Source organism: Eschrichtius robustus, chromosome 4 (genome assembly GCF_028021215.1).
Source record: "Eschrichtius robustus isolate mEscRob2 chromosome 4, mEscRob2.pri, whole genome shotgun sequence".
Taxonomy (NCBI): Eukaryota; Metazoa; Chordata; class Mammalia; order Artiodactyla; family Eschrichtiidae; genus Eschrichtius; species Eschrichtius robustus.
This window is the reverse complement of record NC_090827.1, coordinates 49,065,014-49,087,559: the sequence shown is the minus strand read 5'-3', so window position 1 is coordinate 49,087,559 and position 22,546 is coordinate 49,065,014.

Sequence of the window (22,546 nt, the reverse complement as noted above, 5' to 3'; positions counted from 1 at the left end):
GGAAAGAGTGGAAAAATGGAGTAAATAATTGCTTCCTATCTGCGGTTTCACTTCCATACCTTTCCATCATATAATTCTTTTCTTAAATAACAACTTTATTGAGGCATAATTCACATATAATGAAATTCAGTCTTTTAAAGTGTACAATCAGTGATATTTAGTATATTCAGAGTTGTGCAACCATCACCACTATTTAATGTCAGAACATTTTCATCACCCTAAAAAGAAACCTTGTACCCATTAGTAGTCACCCCCCATTCCCCATTCCCACCAGTCCCTGTCAACCACTAATCTACCTTCTGTCTCTAAGAATTTGCCAATTCTGGAATTTCATATGAATGGAATCATACAATATGTGGCCTTTTGTGACGGGCTTCTTTCACTTATCATAATATTTTTTGATTTTCATCCATGTTGTAGCATGTATCAGTACTTTATTCATTTTTCTTGCTGAATAATATTCCATCATATGAATACACCACATTTTGTTTATCCAGTCATCAACTGGTAGACACTTGGGTTGTTTCCTGTTTGGGGCTATTATGAATAATGCTATGAACATTTGTGTACATGTTTTTGTGTGGCCATATGCTTACATTCTCTTGGGTATGTACCTGTGACTTCAAAATTTTAATGTAATTAAACTGTTGTTTAAGCAAATTCATATAGACAGTTTCACTCTCTAGGACTGAATTCACATGTGAGAGTAGTTCCATTTTATAACACATACATTATTTTAAGTGAATTGACTTTGAATTTACTACTTAGAGTAGGACCATCATTTAAAAAAAAAAAAGGGGGACTGTTAAGATACATTGTTTACAATCAAATTGTAAACGCAAAGATAATCTTGCATATCTTGAACAGAATCCAGAAAATATATTAAAAGACTGATACTTCATGACCAAGTGGGATATATTCCAGAAATGCAAATGTGGCTTATAGCTTTTTACAAAACTATTAATATAATTCACCATATGTATATTAATAAATCAAAGGATTTATGGAAATAAACATCCATTTCCAATGAAAATGCTTAGTAAGTAGAATTAGATGAATATTTTCTTAACTCATTAAAATCAGGAATAAAATAGAGGTGTTGTTTATATATCAAGGAATCAAATAAGAACTGGAATGGAAGAAGCAAAGTTATCATTATTGTAGGCGATTTAAAATTATATATATAAAATTAGTAGTTGGCTTATATTTTAAAAATATCTAGTCAGAAAATATATTGACAGACAACACCAATTTCGATAGCAACGAGAATGTAAAATACATTAAAAAAAAACTTTAACAAGAAGTGCTATATGAAGAAAATGATCAGACTTTATTGTGGTATGTTTGACTCCAAATACAATGCTTTAATCACTATTCTAGATGTATCCATACATTTCTTTTTTTTTGGCTGTGCAGGGGCTAAGATGTGGCGCGCGGGATCTTCATTGCCTCATGCGGAATCTTCATTGCCTCATGCGGAATCTTCGTTGCGGCATGCGGGATCTTTAGTTGCGACAGGTGGGATCTAGTTCCCTGAGCAGGGATGGAATCCGGGCCCCCTGCATTGGGAGCACGGAGTCCCAACCACTGGACCACACAGGGAAGTCCCCATACATATTAACTTATGTGATAAAGTTAGCATTTCAAATAAGTAGACCATTCAGTAAGGGTTTGGGACAGCAGGTCAACCATCTGGAAAAAACAAAACAGACCAAGATTTCAACTCCTTACGTGCTAATACCTTCCAGATGGATCACAGATGTAAGTGTGACAGATGGAATGTCGGAAGCACTAGAAGAAAGCATGAAAAACTATTTCCCCCTTTGGAATATGGCAAAACTATGTCCTGAAAAATCAGGAACCAAAAAAGGCTAAAATTGATAACTTTGACTTTTTTAAGTTCTGTGTTGCAAACGACCAAACAAAAAACAAACTCACAACTTATGCTATAGAGAAGGGAGAAAGATAGTTGACAAATTGGGAAAATGTCTTGCAACATGATGCAAAACAGAGGGCTAAAAATAAAAATATATAAATTACACATATGTAGGAGGAAAAAAGCCAAAAGAAAGACGACAAAAGAACAGGAAATTTACAAAAAGAAGAAATCCAAATGACCAATAAAGCATATGAGATGTTTAACCTTACTAGGTAGGATCAAAACTAGCCAATAAAATATCAATGAAATATCACTTTTTGGCCCAATTGACAAATATTAAAACGTTAATGATATTCAGAGTTGGAGATGGTTTCAGGAAATGGATACTTTTATGTCCTATTGGTGGGAATGTAAGTTGATACAATGTTGCTAGAGGATAGTTTGTCAATATGCATAAAAAAGACCAAAAAACCTCACACATAGGAATTTATTCAAAAGAAATAAATGAATAAGTGAGAACAGATGTCACCAAAGGATACTCATTGTGGCTTTGTTTATATTAGTAGGAATTCAGAAACAGCCCAGATAATTAAGCAAATTATGGTACATGGATTCAAAGGAATATACTGCAGCCTATCAGACGAGAAAGTAGCTCTCTATTGTTGAGTATGGAAGAATGTCTGGGACAAATGGCTGACTGAAAAGAAGTGTGTTTCAGAATAGCCAGTACAGTGTGATTTCCTTTAGGTAAGATAGTATTTGTCTGCAAATGTGTAGATATGCATAGAGAAACATTGGAGGGTGTCACCACACTGTCAGATGCTTTCTCTGGGGATTTTAGTATATGTTTATTTTCTTCTTTATACCTTTCTGTCATGTTAGAATTTTGTTCATAATGAGTATGTATCATATTTTAAAAACAATAAGCTAGTTTTCATATATTGACCGTAAAGGCAGCTCCTTTCAGCGTGGCAATGCATGTGTTAGCAATGTGGCACAGATATGGGAGCAGTGATCATGTCAAGGACATTTCTCCCTTAAAACACCCTCAGTCTAAAGAAAAGTATAAAAAAGCTCAGAGTGTAGAAGAGATATTGGGAGGGATTTAGTACAGGGTGATTTGTTTGGAGTCAGATGACTCTGTACCCAACAGTTTGGCCTCAAAGAGTTCACCTAGCATCTGTGTATCCCATTAAAACAGTCTGCCAGCAAAATTTATACTCAAATATACCACATTTATACTCAAAAGTGACATTCACTGTTCAAATTAAATCTCTTGAATTGGTACATATTCCTGTGGTGAAATATCTAAAAACAAGGTCAGGAAAACCATCACTGACTCTCATGAAGGAAGCTTACATTTGCAGTCAGAGGACAAACGTATCAAAGGACAAAAAAATAGTATCAGGCAATAGTATTGGGCAAGGCCAAATACATAGCACATCATTGCCAGAAACAAGGGTTGGTAATGGAACTATCAAATATATTTCAAGAGGATATTATGTTCCAGAGGAAATGGAATAGATTTAGAAGTAGATTTGGTCTTCCCTTCCCTGACCTGAAGCATTTCTGAACACCAGCAACTATAAGGCAAGATCTCCATACTATTGGAATCAATAAACATGTGTTTTATGTTTCACACATACTTATTTAGGATTTCTTTCTTTCTTTTTTTTTCTTTTTTTTAAAATTTCTTTCATGTAATTATGCCAACAGGCATTCTCTAAAGAAAATGTTGTCTTTAATAAGCTTCCTTGACACTGTAGATTGAGTCAAATTTCATATTCTACTACAACCTTGAGAAGTTCTAGGTTCTGCTGTCTTGAATTCTGTTTCCAGTTGCAGCACTATTTTGCTGTTGCGTTTGGACATACTCTTTTATTTCTAAGATTTGGTCAGCCCAATTTGAAAAAAAAGAGAGCAAGAGCATCTCCTTACTTCACAGGGGGTCAGTAGAGGTTAATGAGATAATATTGATAACCATTTTTAGGAAGAAGGGAGAAAATGTTATGCATATGTTTATTGCATATTGATAACTAAAAGGAAAAATATAGTCCCACAAATAAAAAGCATGTGTAAACTTTAATACCTTCAATGTTTCAAATTCATAGATAAATTCAGTCTCTATGCTTTGCCAGGAAGGTTGAAAAAAAAAAAAAAACCCTCAGCTTTAGAAACACCCAAGTTCCCAAGGTCTTATAAATGCTAAGAAGGCAAGCTTTCCACATTGTTCCACTGTTGCTCAGCCTCATCCCTTAGTCACTAACTTCTGGCTCTCATATTTTCAGGAATGTGCATAAGCCAGTTTGGTATAAAAACTGAAATGCAGAACTACATATTTTGGAAAATGGGATTGAAAATAGAAAACTCGTTTAGACTAATGAAAGAGTTCTTTAAATTCTGTTTTGCACGACGGGAAACACAAGGATTATCGTGGGTTGCTAGTTTTTATTAGTTACAAAATGGAAAGTCATTACTGCAGGGCTCTAGAACCAACTGTAGAACCTCTAAGAAATCTGAACATTTTCCCCAGGGACTAATTAAGTTCCTATTTTATAAGCGAAGCTCTCGGTTTAATGCAGTTTGGGATATCTACAACAATTTTCTCTTTAGAATTTCTTTTTCAATTTTGGCAGATTTACTAACCAAGCTCCAGGGAGCAGTACAGTTGCACCAGTGATTCTCAAGGGAGGCCATGTGGGAGGGTAGACGGTCAATCCCCACCTTCCTCACTCAGGGCTGGCTGAGAATCTCTAGGTGTATGTAAGTGGGAAAAAAAATTCAATTATAATTTTACATTTTGGGGGAAATACTCTTACTTTTGTAATGACGAGAGAAGGTAAAACTCTGGGAAAAAAGTAGGTGTATAGGTTAAAAAGCTTGAGAAGCATTAATAAATACTGAACATTACTGTAAAAGAAGGAGGGTTAAAAAGAGCTGGTCATTTAGCTGGGATCTGAAGAAAATTTTCTTAGTAAAAGGGGTGACAGAGGGACGGGGAGATCTCCAGCACCCAGTGTTCCAGTTTCCTCCCTTCCCACGCCTGTCTGCTCACAGCAAGCTGTGAATTTGGAAGACAGAGCTGCAACTTGATTAGCTTCATTAAAGGCCAAGTTCAGTTGAAATCATGGGCACTGCATTTCAGAACTGAAACAGAGAAACATAACCCTTGCCAAGTGGCAATTCCAAAAGGTTAAGGGTTTTGATTGGGCCTAAAGGTGACTGGGAAAGTAAAGATAACAAAATAAGGAGAGGGAGGGAGGGGGACAGAGAGACAGAGAGAGATACAAAGAGAATCAGAAAGAGAGAGACTGGGTGGGGGTGGGGAGAACCGTGCGGGAGAGAGCCCAAGCAAGCTCTAGAAGAGAGGGAGAGAGAACACTAAGAAAATGTTTTCTTAATTTTAAGTTTATGAAGAAACACAGAATCTCTAACGATAGGTCATCATACAATTAAGTGTATAGTAATCAATAAAAAATGCTGTTCACTGCAATGCACAGGGATTTAGCATTTTAAGGTAACAAGTCTACTGCTGCCAAAAGCTAGAATTACAAATAGTGTTCAAAAGCATGTATTATTTGGAGGCAAGTAACATAGCAGGCACACACACATTTTCATACTCTAACCATTTGCTGCACAGTAATTACTCTGAACTGCTAGAGAAATACAGAGTGTCCCTGGAGAACAAACAGGGACACTCCACCTATATCCCATGGAAGAAGACATTTTAAGAGTCACTTCTGGAAGGAGAACGCTTGTATCTTTTGGGTTTCTCATGACCTTTCTTTGCAGGCCATGTGGTACAACTGGGTCACTGTGCAGTGATGCCTGTCAGGGTTGACTTATCTGGGTTAAAATATGGTCCGTTAAAAGTCATCCGTAGGTGGGTAAAGTTACTTACCACAATTATTCAGAATTACTGTCTGGAAGACTCAAGTGAATCAAAGTCTGATTTATAAAGTTCTTTTTGAGATCTACAAGTTTGTGTTTTAAAGGTCCCCTGGAATATGGACTAATTCCCACAAAACTTCCAAGGAGAGCGTCTTTGGGACCTTTTTAACAGACAGATAAAAATCATTTTTAATTTGTTATCATTTACATGCAAATAAATGGTGCCACAGAATTTCAAGGGTGCTGGAATGGTCTTCTTGAGGAAGGCTAATAGTCCCCTCTGGATTTTTTTTCATTAATAATTTACTTAGCAAACACTTTCTTCCAAAAAAATACAAAGGCTGTGATCTTACCATTGTAGAACTATCCCATCTTCTTAAACACTAAGTTTCTTTAATGAGAAATTACTGGTATCCTCCTTATTACCTTTATCACACAAGAATGGTAATTGTGTCATGTGTATCAACCTTGTGGAAAACAGTCCAGATAGCAGTTCCCTATGGTTTGATTAACTATTTCTAGAATATTCATTTCAACATTAAACAAGATTTGGGAAAATTCTGTGGGTTTATTTAGCTAATAAATATTTATCTGAATCTTTTTCCACATAAGCAATGTGTTGGGAGATGGTGTAGACAAAGGTAAAGATCCAAAACATTCTTTGAAAGTGATAATGAGAACAAAGTAGAACCTAGTAACGTTGGAGGGGGAAGCAGAACCACCCAGCAAAGCAAGGCTGGAGCAGCTCCCCCAGAAGCTTGTGGAGTTGAGAATCAATGTCATGAGGCACTGAACTGTGGCTAGTGTCTAGGCAGCATCCTCATAGCAGTGCTGACAAATACACTTATATAAGCTGTGATCATTTCATTATTAACTTAAAGAGGATAAATGGGAGCAAATGGAGGAAGACGAAAAGTGGCATAAAAGGGAAGGCGAGTGGGAAAAATCTTGGTCAAGATCCAGAGTTCAGCTGGAATCTGAACAGCACGCGGGAACAAGAGCTGAGCTGGGGGAAAACTTCTACACCCTCCAGTCTTTGTTTTTAGAGAGGAAGATACTGGATCTCGGGGAAACGGAGTCACAAGCTCACACCATGGCAGAAGCAGGTCTTTTATCTCTCCCCATCCATTATTTCTGGGTGGAAACCCTACCCATCCTTCAAGGCTCAATTCAAAAGCCACCCCTTCCTCGTTTCTCTTAACTGGAAGTTGTCTCTTTAGCCTCTGAATTTCTACAGATTCCTGAACTCTGTCTGATTTAAAAGAGCAACAGTTTTGTGTTGCTCTGTGTTGCTTGTCCTGGTGTGCTATCCTTTCTTTCCTTGTCCTGGGCTGCTTCTCAGCTGAGGCCTGCTGGTGCTGGAGGAGAGAGGCTTACATCTCCTTCAGGACACTACTCATGTGTGTGCAGGAGGGAATGCTGTTTTACATAGAGGGTTGTCTTGCTGGAGGGAAGAACAGAAAAATAAGGAAATGTGCCTGGCCCCACCCTGTCATCCCTTCTTTTCAGTAAATGACCTTCATAAATTCTGTTTTATGTCTTCCTATTCCTATGAACCCAGGCGCTAGCTTATTTAAGGTTTCCCATCAGAGCATTCTATAGCTCTATGCTATGATCCAAAAAGAAAAAAAACAGGGACTTCTCTGGTGGTCCAGTGGTTAAGAATCCACCTTCCAAAGCAGGGAACATGGGTTCAATCCCTGGTCGGGGAACTAAGATCCCACATGCTGCAGGGCAACTAAGCCCAGGTGCTGCAACTAGAGAGCTCATGCGCTCTGGAGCCCGCGTGCCGCAACTAAGACTCAATGCAGCCATAAATAAATAAATACTTTAAAAAAAAAACAAAAAAAACAGAAATCCCAGGACCTGTGGGAGACCAGAAGCCAGATGACTTCAGCTTTTCTCTGTTTCCACTTTGCGTGACAGGTAGTAACAGACATGGCATGACTTTCCTGGTGTCAAAGGGCCACAGTGGTCATGTGTAGTGACTGACAGGGAATTTAAAAGTAAGAAAGAAGCATCTATAACTTTTGCTATTATTATTATGCTAAAAGAGAGCTCATTATGTTATCATGTTTAAAGAGAAGACGGTTTATACCTAAAGGAGGAATTAACAACTCGAAAAAAGAGATGTCATCTCTTGTCAGTGAGCTTTTGTGAATTTAGAAACCCTGATGAGTGAGTCACTGAAAAGTCCCAACGGGTAACATTGTTAATCTGTCTCTTCTTCTCCAGAGAAATCAGATACAAGAGACTTGAAATAAAAACTAAAGTCCACCACCCATCACATATCTGAAGAAACTAGTGGCAGAACAGTGATAGACCAAAACAAAATAAAACAAATAAGCAGATCCAATTCCAAGAAATAGGGAGAGTGTGCTTTAGTTGCTGCAAAGTCCTGGAAAGCAAAGCAGATAGTCAAATTATCACCTCCTTGGGGAAGAAGCTGTGTTTTGTTCACCAATGAATTCCCTGTTCACTCAGCAGCGCAGAGGAGGAGCTCAGTAGATGTCTGGTGCATTAAAAACTTTTAGGCACACTTGGTCTAGGAAAGGTCAGCACGTGCATGTGTTCTCTCCCGTAGTGAGCCAATCGTTTCTGTTCTGTGCACTTCACTAAATTGGTGACAGGAAAGCAGATGCCCTCAATCTTTTGTACTATCTGTTCCAAGCCTGGGTCTCATAGTAATTTATTTCCCTTTCTTTCTGCTGAGTGAAAATTGATGACTTTTCTAGTAAACGATGTATGTCTCCATTGCCACTAAAAATGACAAATCAAAAGGCCAGCAAGGCCCCTATTTTTCATGCTTAGACACTATTATTAGTTGGAATGTGGTCCTTGAGTTTAAGGGTTTCATTCCCAAACCCTGGGGCACCGGGTGTCAGGGGAGCACCCCCCGAACTAAGTACTCATCCCTCCTGTTGCTGCTGTGGACTTCTCTGCCTTTCACACCAGCAGAGCCAGACAGCTCTGTCTAGAGAGCCTATTACTTTTTAAAAAATAAAGTATTCATGATCAGAAAATCAATATATTTTACTATTATAAGTGATGGTAGAGAACTGTATGGAGTAAAAAGAAAGAGTTCCAACCCTTTGCCATTCTGTCATCAATCCATTCACCTGAGGTCACAACAGAAATGTCTTGAAAGATTCAGACAGATTATGTCAGGGCCCGTGTTTGAAGGAAGAAAACCCTTGTATTCAAAATCCTTCTGTCTACGAGGCTTCCAATCATTCATCTTACATCTCTGTTAAACCCTGATCAGGTACTCTAGAGGATCTTTAACTGATGATGCCCGGCACACCCGTGTGGGGTACATCCCACCCATGTACACCTTGTACTCCTCTCCCCACTCCTGGATCCCTGGGAGCGGGTGTGTGGTGTGGGCGTGCTTCGTGTGCTTGACATCTATAAATACACTCAGAGCTGCTCAGAGCCTCTCACTGGTATTTCAGCACATTCACTCTTCCTGGTTTTTACATACACCCGCACCCTCACAAAACGGAGAAAAGCAGAACTTTATTTCTGCTATGATGACCATGACTCCAGATAAATTGTTACGAAACCAGATATCGCTTTTAAGTGTACCTCATTTGTCTGCAGCCACATAGAGCACACTCTACTCTCACTCTGTTGCCTCCACCTCTCTCAGTGCCAGCTTCCATTTATGCCTCCACCTGCCTCTACAGTTTAGTTCAGGGTTTATTTTTCTCCCAGCCTGTAACTCTGACTCCATTTCTTGGCTAAAGCTTTATTCTCTCCTTTTTCCCAGGAATCCCACCCACAAGTCCTCTACCTACTGCTGCCCAGTCCTGCTGTCACAGTCTACACTGACCTGCATAGCGTTCCGGGCCTGTCACCCTCTGTCCCTTCTCACCCTCTGGACTCGCTGCCTGGTTCCTCCTCAGTCTCTGGAGCTGGACTGGGTCCTGACCTTGGCTTTGCTTCCTGCTGGGTATGGGTTACTCAACACGTGTTGGCTTCAGTTTCCTCATCTGAAAAATGGGGATATTAATAGGGTCTACCTCTTGGGGTTTTTATGAAGACTGTAGTAGATTGCTGGAATACTGGCAAACCCAGTGAGTCATGCCTCTCTGAACACATGCCCTCGGGAGATCCCCTCCCACATTGATTTTTTTGTTTGGCCATGTGGTCTCTTTGGCCAGTGGCAGAAACAGAGGCTTGATCAGTGCCTGCACATTGGGTTTTTACACTCTCGCTTGCTGCTGTTTTGAACCCAGCCACCACCCAAAGAAACCTGGGTAGACCTCCTGGATGATGAGAGACACCTGTTCAGCTGACCCCATCCTACCCCACCTCCCCTTGGTCAACTACTAGACATGTGAATGAGGCCACTTGGGACTAATCAGCCTGGATAACTTGTCAAGTGATTGCAAAAACATGAATGATTCCAGCTGACACTACATGGAGCAGAGATGAATTTTACCAACTAAATCCAAATTGCCAACCCACGGAATCTTCAGCAATTAAGTGGTGATTGAGTCATTAATTTTTGGAGTGGTTTGTTATGTGGCAATAGTTAGCTGATACAAGACAAATGAGTTTTCCTATGGTACATGAAAGGTATTTAGAAAAGTGTCTGGCACAAGGTATATGCTTGTGTCAGTAGTTGTTTATTATTCTTTATCGATGGTTCCAGCCATAATGGTGATCTTGGAGACTTGTGAATAGGCTGAGCCTTCTTATATTCCTGTACCTTTGCACATGACTAAAACTTTCATGTCTGCATTCATTGACTGCCTACCTCCTCCTTGTCCCTTGAGCAGGGGTATATTAAAAATATTTAAGAACTGGTATGGCAAGGGCAGCAAGCAATCAAATGTGAACGACCTGAATGTCAAGTCTGTCTTTGAGTCTCAGTTCAAGCATCCTGCTGCCTGGATTATTAGAGCACCTCATATGATTTCCCTGCTTCTGCTCTCACATTCCCCATTCCATAGTTTGTTCTCAACATAATTATCTTTTAAAATGTAAATGATCAGTTAAAAACATAAGTCAGATTATGCACCCTCTCTCAAAACTGTGCAGTGGTTCTCGGGTTCACTCCAAGTAACATCTAAAGTCCTTAAAATGGTCTGAGCCCTCTGCTCCCGCCCCTTACCTCTCCCACCTCCTCTCATCTGCTCGCCCCTCTTACACTCTGCAACAGCCACACTGGCCCCCTTCTTCAAAGTTTCCTACCTTAGGGACTTTGTTCTAGCAGTTCTTTCTGCCTGGAACGACTGTCCCAAAGGAAGACTTGCATCCCTACCTCACCTCTGCCAAGTCTGCTCAGATCTCACTTTCTCAATGAAGCCTAAGCTGACTCTCTTATTTAATACTGCAACCTGCTCTCTCCTGCCACGTTACACTCCCCCTCATCCCCGTACCCTATCATCACCTTTTGTATCAGTCAGGGATCCACGAGAGAAACAGAACTAGAAGGAGATCTATATCTAAGAAGCTGGCTTCTGCAGCTGTGGGGTCTGGCTAGGCAAGTCCAAAACCCACAGGGCAGGCTGTCAGGAAGGGGCAGGCTAGCACTTGTCCACACGAGCCAAAGCTGCAATCCACAGGGGGAATTTCTTGTTCTTAGGAAAGCCTTAGTTCTACTCTTCAGGTCTTTCAGCTGATTGAATCAGGCCTTCCCAGATTATCTAGGATAACCTTCACAAGAACACTTTAATTAGTGTTTGATTGGATAACTAAGGACTATACCCTAGCCAATAGGCACATAAAATTGACCATCATACCTTCTAACATCCTGTATGATTTTCTAATTTTTACATCAATTGTCTGTCTCCTCTACTAAAAATAAGTCCCATGAAGGTTGGAGGCCTTTGTTTTGCTTGCCGATGTATTCCACAGTAAACATTCAACAGGTACTCATTGAACGAAATAACATCACACCCTCAAGAAGTCTTCTCTGACTACCCACTGTTCCCCCAAGAGACACCCACATTTGCTAAATTAGGTGCTGCTCTTCTTCTCATTTACCTAAAGTTAGTTAAATCCACCCACTTCAATCAGACCGATCTAACCTTACAGGATAGAGCACCAGAAATAACAAAATATCTTATATTTTATTTGTTTAACTTTTATCTTTGCTCACATTAGTCTCTTATTTTGCATCTATTCCTTTAGCTTTCTGCTGATTCCTTCCCCTACTCTATTTTGACGGGTTGGGAAAAATACAAGGAAGGATTGTTACAGTTAAATGTACACGTATAAAGAACCCTTATGCACAAGGCCAAAGGCAGTGTCAAGTTGTTAGACATCTTCACCTGCAGAAATAGTCTTTCAATTTAGCAGCATGCATCCATAGTTTTACCAGCATTTACTAAGCACCAAATATGTCAGACATTGTATAAAACATTGAGACCACAGAGAGAAAAGTCAAGGTCTCTGCCTTCAAGTTGTTTATGGTCTAGTGCAGAATGATGAAGTGATGTCCTGGGGATTGAATCTAGCCCTTATTCATTATTATCAACTGTTCAACTCACACATTGTTGGTCTATGTGGTATTTGATATTTTAATTAGTTATTAACATTGGAAAATTAGAAGATTTCACGTAAAAATCAGACTTTCGGGCTTCCCTTGAAATGTGAGACGATCTAGCAGCACTGGCGCTAGCTGCTCAGATCCAAGGAGGAGCTGCTCATGGAGCATGACTGCTCCATCTCTAGCTCCCCATCTTCCCTACCAGTGCTTTCCCAACATCACGAGCAGATGCCAGGTGCTGTCTGTCATCTTACACCTGGCCTGATCTGGTCATTTAGGTTACCTTCCTGGCCGCCTGTGGGCATCTGGGTTATTTTAGATCTCTAGACTAGTGAGTTGCATTTGATAATACACTACTAAAACACTACTTAACTCTGCAAAATAATTCTGCTTCTATGATATAATTTGATATTCATAGTAAATGTCAGATATAGGTAGGCCAAGTAGTAGTTCCATTTTTCATAAGAGGTAATGAAACTTTGGAGAGGTTAATTTACTAGTCTGGACTGTAGAGGTGATTCTAGAAATCAAATTTCCTGGTGAGTCATCCTAAGTCTGAGGAGTATTGCAAAGGGATCTCACCCCTTCCTCAACTTTCTTCCCTACAAGACTTCAGACTGAAGTAGTCAAAGATTGGGGAGGGAAAGAAAAATTAACACAAAGTTAAGTTTGGAATATTGACTATTACTTAAGACTGAGTTGTGGCTTGTTAGGACTATAATTGGCTGAAGGACTTTTTCTTATCTAAGAGTGATGGGCCTCTTTGACACTTCACCTTAGGGCAGGAAAAGGTAACACCAATGCATACATATTTAAAAGGACAAAAATTGCATTTTCTATATATTTAAATTGTGTCATATTTGTTTAACTTACCCGTTATACACAGAGATGCACACACACACAAACACACACACAAACTTTTCTCCTTGTACATGACTAGATCATACCATACAGAATATTTTGTAACTCGCTTTTTTCTTCCAACGGTATCATCTTTTTGTGACGTTAAGTAGTCTTATCATGTAACAATTTTAATATAATATGGTGATATTATAATAACATTTCTCCAGTTGCCTTTTGGTCAATTTAAATTTCCAATTTACTATTGTATGAATATACTGATTTAATATTCTGGCAGCTGACTTATTATGTGCATCTATGATTACTTCTTTAGGATAAATTCCTAGAAGTGGAATTCCTAGAAGATGTGTCCTGTCACAGGACACATCTAGCTCTTAAAATTTTTGATGCATATGTAATGTCTCCTCTATCAATGCCCTTCCTTCTAAAATCTCCCAACAAGTCTGTCCACTTCAGCCAGATAAATCTCACCAAAGTCACACTTGCATATTTTACTCCCTTGTTAAAGAGCCTCAGTGTCTTCTAGCTTATTAGATCAATTTCAAACCACCACTCAGGCTTTGGGGTTCTCCTGGCAAAACACCTTGCCTACCTGTCCAACCTCACTTATTACTTTTCAACTCCAGTTAAGGCAGATCTATAATTTCTCCCAGGTGCACCATTTGTTTTTTCCTTCCCTGTATGAGGAAACTGCTCCCTTTCTTCTCCGCTAATGTAGATCCTGTATGTCTCCCAAAGCCCAGATCAAATTATACCTCTTCCAGAAAGGGTTTCTGGGATAATCCCACCCCAAAATTATCTTTTCACTCGTGAATCATATTCCCCTATAATTTTAGGTATGTATATCTCATTTCCTCAGGGTGGGCAAGCTGTTCCCAGGCAGGTTATTTTTTGAATCTGTCTCCAAAGCAAACACAGAGCTAGGTGTTGAATCTTAAAAAGGACTGTAAAAGTGTGGATTGAGTTGCTGGAGAAAGTTCTGAAATCTTCCCCAAATGCCTTTAGAATTGGTCATACTCCCATATGAAATTGAGTGAATAAACTGGATAAGTTTTCAGAGTGGCTTCAGCCATCCTTTTCTAATAACATGACTATAAAAGATTTTGATGAAATATAAATAATTTTTAGCTAGTCATTTGAAAGACACTTTTGCTTACTTGCAAAAATTATTTGGCATGAAATTCAGTATATGAGAAAAAAAAATCTCTCAAAAATGATTTAACCACCACAATTACAACGTAGTGGTGGCCATATGACACAGATTTTTTTGTTGTTGTTGTTGTTGGCTGTGTTGGGTCTTCGTTTCTGTACGAGGGCTTTCTCTAGTTGCGGCGAGCGGGGGCCACTCTTCATCGCGGTGCGCGGTCCTCTCACTGTCCCGGCCTCTCTTGTTGCGGAGCACAAGCTCCAGATGCGCAGGCTCAGTAGTTGTGGCTCACAGGCCTAGTTGCTCCGCGGCATGTGGGATCTTCCCAGACCAGGGCTCGAACCCGTGTCCCCTGCATTGGCAGGCAGATTCTCAACCACTGCGCTGACACAGATTTTGAAAACCACATTAGTGTGATTCCATTGTGTAAAGATGTTTTTATGCACAGATTATAATATAAAATAGAAACAATTAATTTTAAACTTACCGTAGACACTGAACATTAAAAAAACTTTAGTTCATTTAAAAATACGTAAATTATTTTCATTCCACCCCTCCAAAAGTATGGTACTTCACTGTTCCAAAAATACTACACATTCAAATAAACTGTAATTATGAACATATATAGCTTCTCACAGTTAGAACTTTAAAAGTGGATTTTGCTAAATAAAATGCATGTTACTGAAATATTTATACATGCTTTAAAGTAAATCATTATAAATAGGCATGTAATTACTACAGCTTTAGGAAGGTTTAATCAGGAACTAAAACACTAAAGAATAAAATTTCAGCAGCTCTTGACCAACATAAAATGCACAGATATTCTTCAAGACCTTCCTCACACCCTGAGTTTCAAAGAGAAAGCCTTCTTCTTAGACGAGGTAATTGGAATAAAAAATTATGGAGAGAAAAAGTACAGATTGAAACAAAAGATATGAAAAAAACAGAAATAGAGAATCTAGAAATACTAAGGATCTCTGGAAACGTAAGTTCAATTTTAAAAAACTAATTTATGGGGCTTCCCTGGTGGCGCAGTGGTTGAGAATCTGCCTGCTAATGCAGGGGACACGGGTTTGAGCCCTGGTCTGGGAAGATACCACATGCCGTGGAGCAACTGGGCCGTGAGCCACAACTACTGAGCCTGCGCGTCTGGAGCCTGTGCTCCGCAACAAGAGAGGCCGCGATAGTGAGAGGCCCGCCACTGCGACGAAGAGTGGCCCCCGCTTGCCACAACTAGAGAAAGCCCTCGCACAGAAACGAAGACCCAACATAGCCAAAAATTAATTAATAAATTAATTTTAAAAAAACAAACTAATTTATACAGGGGAAGTAGTGACTTTGAATCTTGCTCCCTCAAGATTAGAGTAAAAATAAGATTTACAAGAGTATGTATGTTTTGGTGAGAGGGGAGGGAAAAATTGTCTGTGGTACTAAGATGCAATGGAGTATCTATTTGGCAGGGTACTGTTTAATGTAATGCATCAGCCAAACTTCTGATGTGCAGAATCTTCCCTGAAATTAGCATCAGTTAAAATCCTGGATGCATTGGCAGCCGGCAGCTCAGCTCCGCCTGCCTGGGTCCCGCAGCTATAGCAAATTGGCAGTAAGGCTTACTTAGCAGTTACTAACAGGCTAACGGTACCACACAGCATGATTCCGCTTAGGTAAAGCAAACAAATACAAACCCTTGTGTTTCTATATGTACCACCCATGTATGTAATTGCGTAGAACAATATTTGAAAAGACACACATAAAACCATTAACATGTGTAATCTCTGTTTACACAGAGGGGATTGGAGGAGAGGCTGATGGATACTTTCATTCTATGGTTTGAATTTTTACTATAAGAAAGTAATCATGTATTTTTGCACAATTTTAGAACTTAAAATTAAGAAGGCAACACTGGGATGCCAACCTATGTAGAGAGAAATGTGAAGAACATACAGGAGAGTTTTTTTTTTAAATTAATTAATTAATTTGGCTGCGTTGGGTCTGCGTTGGGTCTGCGTTGCTGCCCGCGGGCTTTCTCTAGTTGCAGTGAGCGGGGGCTACTCTTCCATGCTGTGTGCAGGCTTCTCATTGCGGTGGCTTCTCTTGTTGTAGAGCATGGGGTCTAGAGTGCAGGCTCAGTAGTTGTGGTGCACGGGCTCAGTTGCTCCACGGCATGTGGGATCTTCCTGGACCAGGGCTCGAACCCGTGTCCCCTGCCTTGGCAGGTGCATTCCTAACCACTGCACCACCAGGGAAGTCCCCATACAGGAGAGTTTACATCTTTTTTTTCTTTGAGGTTACGTCTTGTAACAAAGAAGCTCCCCACAGAAAGTTGCCCTACCAGTTTCTTTAAGGGTCAATAATTTTATGAGTGATTCTATCTTTGTACCAAGTATCCTTGTCCTGGCTTATCTACAATTTCTTGCTGGACATTTCGCTTGGATATCTTGCCATTACTGACAACTTGGCAGGTCTAAAACCACACACATCCTCATCTACCTCATGTGACTTTCTTCTTTTTATCAATTCTGTCTCCATAGTCTCAGGCTGAAAACCTTAGGATATTTGACTACCTTACCTTCTTTGCCCCCATTTCAAATTAGTTATCATTCTTATTCCATCTTTGCCATTTGGCCATTCCTTTTCATTTATAGCGCGCTATTCTACTTCAAGTTTTATCTTCTCGTGCATGAAATCTTGCAGTAGTTTCCCAACTAATCTCTCCTACCTGTCATTAATTTTGCACACCCATGCCAGATTAAAAGTCTTAACAGTAGAGTTTGTTTATTCTGCCTGCACACACACACACACACACTCACACCCAGACATACTCCTCCAATACTTGACTATTACTCCACATAAAGCCTAACATCCATTCAAGGATCCCCAGGATCTGACATTAACATTAACATCTTGGTTTTTTCTTATTACCCCACCCTTGGAATCGTTTGTCTAAAATCTCCTTTACTGTCCACTGAACACGCTCTCTTTTCCTACTATGTGCCTTTCTCTTTCTTACGTGCTCAAGTCAGCATTCATCTTATTTGTGAAGACTTTCTTGTCTGGTATTTTTGTTTAATTAATTTGGTTTAAACATTGAACTTATTTCTTGTATCTCAAGTTAGTTACAAATTTCTTAAAGGTAGAATCCTTGCCTTAAGCTTTTTCTTATTTATACCACTCCCTACTACCCACCTATCACAGTGTATTCATCAAAGAAATCATTCAGCAAATGTTGGCCGATTGACTGACTGAAATCAAAGAAAGTTTCTCTGTGTCTTCCTTATTTCTGGGGAGCATTGATTTTATGCTTCCAAAAGTAAAAAGTAAAAAAACATATAGATGTAGTTTATAGCTGTTAAAATGAACATCGCATGAACTTGAGTTAAAACGTATGTTTCTGGAGGTTAACTTTTTGGTTGGTGTACACAATAAATCATGCCAGTTTGTTCATCCAACAGTATTGCTGTGGGCATAATATTTGCAGTACTTTCCAGGCCCTGAGGGTATGGCAGTGACTAATCAGACAAAATCCATGCTTTCATAGAGCTTACATTCCAAGGTAGAAGATAGACAACAAATGAAAAAATAAGTAGAACACATAGTTTGTCAAGTTGTGATAAGAGCTTTGGGGAAACATAAATCAGGAAACAGTTTAGGGAGTGCTGGGGGTGCAGAGGTAGCTGCAACCTGAAATAGGGCTGCCAGTATTTCCCCTATCTGGCATAGAAAAAGGTTGATATAATACCTAAGTATAATACAAAACAATTAAGATTGGCTTGAATCAGTTTGCCTCAGAAAATATGACCAGGAATATTTTTCTCATGATTTACTTTTAGTTGGCTTTTAACAAGGACTTCAAAATGGCAGCTTAGGTTCATTTTTAGTTCAATGAAGAATAGTTCTCATACATATGCAGCCTGGATTCAGTCCTTTTCTTTGGTTGGATTATTACCAAGATCTTAACAAGAAAAACGAAATATGGATGCCTCAAGAATTGACTAACCACTTATATCCTGCATTAAACGTGCTCCTCTGCATCCAGAAGCTGATTTTTAGTACCAGATTAGGAATGAGAAAGGATTTCTTGGCAAAGTATCTTTACTTGCAAAAATAATTCCAAGACTTGGGCTGAGCTCAAATTTTAGGATTTACGTGGAAACTCAAGACTTATCTTTTCACATTACCATGTGATCAATTTGAACAAATAATACAAACTCCTAGAGGTTTGGTCTCAAAAGGTCTAGACTTTAAGAAGAATATTTTTCATCTTTCTCCGCCTGGTCCTTTATTAAAGCATTCCTTTGACAGTGTTATACAGAAATACCTCTATTAATGAAAAAGACACATTTCAACCTCACACTTAGTTGTCAAAAATGTTGTGATTGAAATAATATAGAAGGCATTGGAATGTACTTTAGGAGGAAGGAGAATAGGGGATAGGGTATGAAGATATTATTTGGCTAAAATAATAGCATGAAATAATACCAGTATTACCCATTGTATTATAGTGTAATCCACTAATCATTCTAACTGATATTAGATAATTTCTAAGTTTGATTAGGGATGAAGAGAGGACAGTGGAGTCCTGCAGATGGTGAGGGTCAGAAGTGATAGATATATCAACACCATAAGGAAAAAGTGAACACTGGGGGAAAGCAGAATGGCAAAAAAACCCTTATTTCACAATTTAGCTTAGGGTCCATGCTATTAACATTCATCGGTGATGAACAAACAGACACTGTGGGTAGAAGTGTGTGTGTGTGTGTGTGTGTGTGTGTGTGTGTGTGTGTGTGTGTGTGTGCGTAACCTGAGATGAATGACACCAAGCTCATAATGCTTTGCATAATTTATCAAGAACTTTTACTTGCTTTTTCTTCTCCTGGCATTGCTGACTGTGTAGATAGATGTTTAGTCCTAGATAATTCTATAATGAGGTATTACATCACCAGACTACATAAATAGATACCGTATAACTATATACAAGTAAAAATAGATTAAGTAAATTTCCTTTTGTTAAAAAAGCACAGAGAAACTGCTTACCTGATATACGTTAGTGTGAAGTCTATTTGGGGATACTGCCAACAGATTTCCAATTGAACTTTGCACTAAACAATTTGCTTTCATCTTTCCAGGAATCTCCAATACAGGAAAATGGGCAGCTGTGTTGTGCTGGATGTAAGGTTTGTATCTTAAAGGTTACAGAAACAAGGAAGCAACTTTTGTAAACTGGACTCATAGAAATGAAGGATTCCTTCAATTAAAGATTTTCTACTGGTCTGAAGCAGAAGACTCACATCACCCCATTTAACACCACAAAGCCTGTAATAAATACCTTCGTGTATTGACAAGTCCGTTTGCTAAATAGCAGTCTCACAAGAATAATTTGAAATGCTTCATAATATATTACATACAGTAAGCTGCTTCCAAATCAAAAGAATAAAAGCAAAAACCCTGATTTAAAGTTAGAAAAGCAAATCAAGTAATGCATTTTAGACTAACTCTTTAGGATAGAAACTAAGGCTTTTTAGAAGGTCTCCACCTTCTTTAATATGATTTTTTTTTTTTCTTCTTTGCCACGCAGCTTGAGGGATCTTAGTTCCCTGACCAGGGATTGAAGCTGGTCCTAATCACTGGACACCCAGGGAATTCCCTAATATCCCATTTTGAATGACTGATGCTTTTCATCCTTGCTACCTTTACACTGGATGGAATCACAAAACAGACTCTTACCATTTTATATATTCTTTGGTGAAATTGTCTTTTCTTTACAGGAGCAATTCTCAGGTCCCAGATTCTTGCCATGTGATATGTTTGTGCTTGCCATGTCATGTCATTAGTTCTACTGCACCATCTGATTTTGACTCAATCTAAGTAATTTTTGCTACCAGCTACTGTCACAGACTTGTTCCTCTGCATGGTTGCATCTTCTTCACCAGTGATATATTCCAGCTACTTACCTTAGCTTTAGGTTATGGTTACTAATACAGCCAAGGAATTGTTCTATTTCAACAGTATAACAAATGAATGGACTTCTGTAATATCTCATCCCTCTTTGGGGGAGTGAAGAGCTCATCTAAAGAAGAATTGGTAGGTGGTCGGAGCTAATAACCTGAACAGGGAAAGGTCAAACACCTCAGCATGGCTAGTTAGTTCTTAGGCCAATGGAAATGGAGACAGGAAGTCCTTGGTGGCCTTGGGTAGCTACTCCTAATCTTTTACTTCAGAATATGGTGAAACTGACATACAAAGGAAGACATATTAAACGTTTTTTCCCCACAGATGGATTTGTGTTCATCCTATCAAGGTTTTTTGTTTATTTTTCTTGTGTTTGGTGAGACAGGGTTAACTGTTGAGGCTATATCTGGCCAAGGGCCAGTTTTGTGAAGTTACTTGGCCCACACAAAGATGAAAATGGAAACTCTGGCCTCATAAATTGCTACTGCTCTTAAGCAGGTCTGCCTATGTCTGAAAGCCAAAGGTCCCATCACTGTCTTTTCAGAAAACAACAAAGGTTCAGTGTAAATTAACATTTTCAAATTGCTTAAAGATTCACAGATGAGATGTTGAGCTGTGGACCTAGTTCTTCCTCTTCTCTGCATGGAGTGGGGTCAGGACAGAGAATTGAATTAGGAACACGAATGTCTTCAAATCTACCTGGTGGCCACCACACTAGGATACCAGAGCTTGTGGGGCTGATATTTAACTCCTAGCAAGGTTGAGGGTAAAAAAGTACCCTTTCCCAGGCCTACAAATTTAGGGATGTGTGTGAAAAAAAGAAAGTTTGAGTAGACATTTAGCATGCTAGCTGAACTGGAAGCAGAGAATTGTACCAGACAAAACTAATCCAGGGGAGGATGTGAAAGGGGCTATGGTTTGGAGTTGTGTGCCTATTTGTCAGACTGACATAGCCTCACTTTTCAGTATTCACTTGCACCTATAACACTATTTGGGGTGGGAAGACACAAAAGCATTAGAAGAATTTTATGTTTTTGTTTTGTTTTGTCCTGAAAGATCTCCTGAAATGGCTGATTGAACAGTCCTGCTCACTCTGCTTGCATGCAGAAGAAGGAGGTCAGGCCAAAGGATTGATCAAACCTAAGTTAGTGTGTATCTCTTGGGTTTAGCACTTAACCTCAATTCCTAGCTGAGTCAAGTATAACTGATGGTCATGGAAATATGCAGAAATAACGAAAGCAATGAACATTTATTAAGTGTTTCCCTTATACACTTAGTGCTATATGCTTTACTTTTTTTATTTTTTATTTTTTAAATTTTATTTATTTTTGGCTGCATTGGGTCTTTGTTGCTGCCCGTGGGCTTTTTCTAGTTGAGGCGAGCGAGGGGCGGGGGGGGGGGGACTACTCTTCGTTGTGGTGCACGGGCTTCTCATTGTGGTGGCTTCTCTTGTTGTGGAGCATGAGCTCTAGGGCGTGTGGGCTTCAGTAGTTGTGGCGTGTGGGCTCAGTAGTCGTGGCGCATGGGTTTAGCCGCTCTGTGGCATGTGGGATCTTCCTAGATCAGGGATCGAGCCCATGTCCCCCTGCATCGGCAGGCAGATTCTTAACCACTGCACCACCAGGGAAGTCTGCTATATGTTTTAAATAGATTATTTAATTCTTACAATGACCTTATAAAGTAGGAAGTTTTATTATGGATCTGAACAAAATCACCACTAACACTTGAGAAATAACTCAATCATGTATGCGCTCCTCATGGTGGGTCAATAATGCCAGGAGGTTATGGAAGGGTGAGTTCATGCTAAGGCTTACTAGATACAGCCTTTTCCTGGATCACGTCAGTAGGCTACCAAGACATTTCTCCTACTTCACTACTGCTCCCTTTTCTGTCTCCTTTGCTGAATCCTCCTTATCTTATTGTTTTAGTGTTGGAGTGCCCCAGGGCTCACTTCTTGGTCTCTTCTTTACTCTAGTTACATTATCTAGTTGATCTCAACCAGTCCTTAAATACCACCTGTATGCTGCCCACCCACACATTTATGTCCACCCCAGATACCTAATTGTCTACACCTATCTTCACATGGATGTTTAACAGACACCTCAGAAGTAACCATGTCTAAATCAGAACTGACAAATATGCTCCTTGCCCCACCAAATCTGTTTCTTCTCTATTTCCTCAATCTCAGTAAATGTCAACTCCACTCTCCCAAGAGCCCAGACCAAAACCCTTGAGATCATCTTTCACTCTAGTCTTTCTCTTATATCTAATCTATCAGCAACTCTCGTCTGCTATATCTTCTCTCCATCACTCTGAT